The sequence below is a fragment of the Manis pentadactyla genome, chromosome 7 (genome assembly GCF_030020395.1).
Source record: "Manis pentadactyla isolate mManPen7 chromosome 7, mManPen7.hap1, whole genome shotgun sequence".
Classification (NCBI taxonomy): domain Eukaryota; kingdom Metazoa; phylum Chordata; class Mammalia; order Pholidota; family Manidae; genus Manis; species Manis pentadactyla.
In genome coordinates this window covers 14,647,170-14,650,584 of record NC_080025.1, presented here as the reverse complement: position 1 = coordinate 14,650,584, position 3,415 = coordinate 14,647,170, and positions in this window count along the sequence as shown.

Here is a 3,415-nt window from a genome sequence, read left to right as displayed (position 1 = left end):
TCACATTTTACTGGGACCATCAGGTCAAATGCTTGTGTCAATGTCTTAAATTTATATAACAACAGGTTGGGATTTTCTTAGACAAGTTTATTTCTTTTGGTAATCCAAATGCCACAGCTGCCTTCTAGAGCCATTTGGAAGCTCTTAAGTGACCCTGGATGAATCATCTCTTTAAAACTTTTTTTCTCAAGCCAGATACTTGGTAAAAGGAAGCATGCTGCATGATAAAATCCTGCCGTGACAAAAGTAAAACCCAAAATCTCTATAGAAATCAGACTTAAAATTTATCTTTTGAAATGAAAACATTCCTTTCCAAACATCCCAGCAAGTTCTCACTGAATGAGGGATTCAAAATTAAAATCTTAGGAATGGATAGATAAGAAAGCAAATACTGAATTTTATATGTATCTGATATATCTTATATCTATCTATCTATCTATCTATCTATCTATATATATATATATATATATATATAGAGAGAGAGAGAGAGAGAGAGAGAGGAAGAGAGGCAGGAATAGATTTTCAGTTAACTTGTACAAATCATTTCTTTTCACTCCTGCAGCTACATACATCATTAGAAATCCAATATTTGGTGGCTAAAATACTTACACTACTAAATATAAAAGTTAAATTCAAAGAAGCATTTTCAAACATCTTTGAGAACTCGATCACCAGCTTGAACTAGATCCTGTTCCTTTGCTCTAGTTACCTTTGATTCTATCATCTTGGTATTGTAGAGACTGCTTTATGGTACTTCGTTTTTCTATCCATAAATGTAGAAAGACAATCCATCCTAACCTGTGTTGCTCATATGGGAAAAACACCTATGCGAACACGAGTCCTACTTTTCCTCAACAGATGGAGCTATAAAACCTGTAGACTGACAAACTAGTAGGTCATAGGTAGCCACTTATGCTTCTGTATTTCAGTCTCTTATTCTGTAAAATAAAGAAAATACTAAATAGTTCATGTTTTTGAGGATTACATGAGATGCAACATGAAAATATACTTTATAAATTCTGAAGCATTGTATAAATACTTTATACTCATAACAAGACTTTATTACTGAATACTACAGAATCTATCAGTCAAGTTTTCTTCAAGTATTCAAACAGAAATGTTTTGCACTTTAATGAATTATCCTTACTAAAAATGGATTTTAAAAGTCTTTTTTTATAATCCCTTCAGTGACTATGATCTTCACAAGAATATTAATCTTGTTAGATCATAACAAAATGGTTTTCCAAAACTAATCACCAACATTAATTCTCAAAATTTGAGGCATTAATAGGTATACTTAAGCTTAAATTTAAGAATAGTTTATTTTTAAGGAGTGTGCTTATGTAAATATTGAGTGTGGCTAGTTTTACATATAAATCACATTTTTATAATCTATTAAATATTTCAAAATTTTTCTCTTTCCACAAAGAGGGATGGAAGCAATATATTTGAATCAAAATGTAAGCTTTGCTTAAGAATTCTCTTCTATGTAGAAGCCCACTCAAAAGGACATTTACATTAAAAATGGGTTGGTAATTTTTTTATTCATTCAATCAAGTAGTCAATCAAGAAATATTTCTTAAGTCTTTCCTGGGAATACAAAGTCTTGGCCCTAAAGATACTCAAGTCTAGTAGAAGAGATACAGTAATACAGAAAAAGGTCAGAAGATAGCCAGATGATAGTGATCACTGCGTGGTAAGGAAGGTAGGTTTATAAACACTATTTATTGCCAGTTACATGGAAATCCTAGTGCAGAAGCTTATGAAGAGAGTCCAAGTAAACTTACTAACATTAGAGTACCTATTTACCATTTTAAACTCTAATCTTTCCATCTCATGCCTAACCTATAGATGCTGAAAATTTTCAACATACTTTATTCAGTTCAGTGTTTGTCAGCCAATAAATATACACTGAGCACTGGATACTGTCCTAAGAAATAGAGGTCATTTCAGACACCCCAGATACACCCTTTTCCTGTGTAGTTGATGGCACAGCTAGAAAGACAGATATTAAATAATTTCAGAATAATTAAAGCATTGAAATTATAAAAAGGGCTAAAATGACATACAAGATGCTCAGAAAGTATATAGCAAACTTATCAGATTACAAGATACATCTGTTTTTACTTGAGAAAATGTAGGCTGTTCAGTTTTTAGAAAAAAAGTTACCAAAATAAAAATATACTGCAAAACCATCATGAAAGCTGCATCGTTTAGTCTGGGTAAAACACCCGCACACAGGCTATCTTACAAATGGATGTTTCATCATTGTCAGGAGATACTTAAGGAAGTTAATTTTTGTTTAGTTCTTTCAACTTGTCACTTTCCTCTAGTTCAAAGTCTGACAAGTAACTTTGGAAATTCTGAACAGTTCAGGAATACATGGGCTTTAACTAATCTGTTCTGTTCTCTAAGTGGCTAACAAGTTATCCTTTGATCTTTGAAGGAGTTCATCAAGAAGGAGGCAGGAATTAATCACTGGATTTCTATCTAAGTTCCACACTGAAAAATACATTACTCAACACCCAACTTGTAAACTCTATCAGTCTGAAATTGAACCAAGGAAAACATTTGTAAACTTTTGCGCCAAAATCATATCATAATGCTCTTGACAACCACAAATTTTCTATGAGAGAAAAGGTATCAGTAACATTTTAGGAAAAAAAAATATTTGAAATGCATTAAAGAAGAAAATATGTTGAAGAGCAAAAGAACTAAGAACTTTATAATTAAGGAGATTTTTAAAGTGGAACAATTTAGAACTGTTTCCATACTAATCAGAATGGGTGGGAGAAGTTTTTTAAACACCACTGCTTGGCAACAGGAGTCTGTTTTGGGGACTGTCAGTATTATGGCCACTCAAACACCAAATTTATGTTCCTGTTAGTTTATAGAACAAATGCTCTTTAAAATATTTGGCTAGGGACCAGAGCACAGCATACCTATAACTATGCCTGCTTCTCTGAGTTTGCAGCTCAAACTTAAAACCTAAGCTTAAGAAATAAAGCCATTTTTTTCTCCTTTCCTTATTTTCAATGTAGAAATAATATAATTCTCATTGTTATAAATTAAATATAGAGAGTTCTAGTCCCCATAGGGATAACAATGGCATAATTCTTCATCTTCCCACCTTTCTGCCCAGATAACATCGAGTGAACATAAAAATGCCTTAAGTATGTATAAGCGACATTTTCATAGATAAGGAAACAGAGACAACCACAGATTCCTAATAGTACATAGTACTGCCAAAGACAAAGTCAGGCAAAACGCCACAAGGGTAGGCTCTGAGGAGGAAGGAAAGGTCAGAAGGGCGTGGGGTGGGAATATCCCAGAGGACGTGAGGAGACCTGGGAAGCTCAGGACTAGGGATAGAAACACCTCCATACTCATCTGAGCTGAGAGCCAGAGAAAAGAA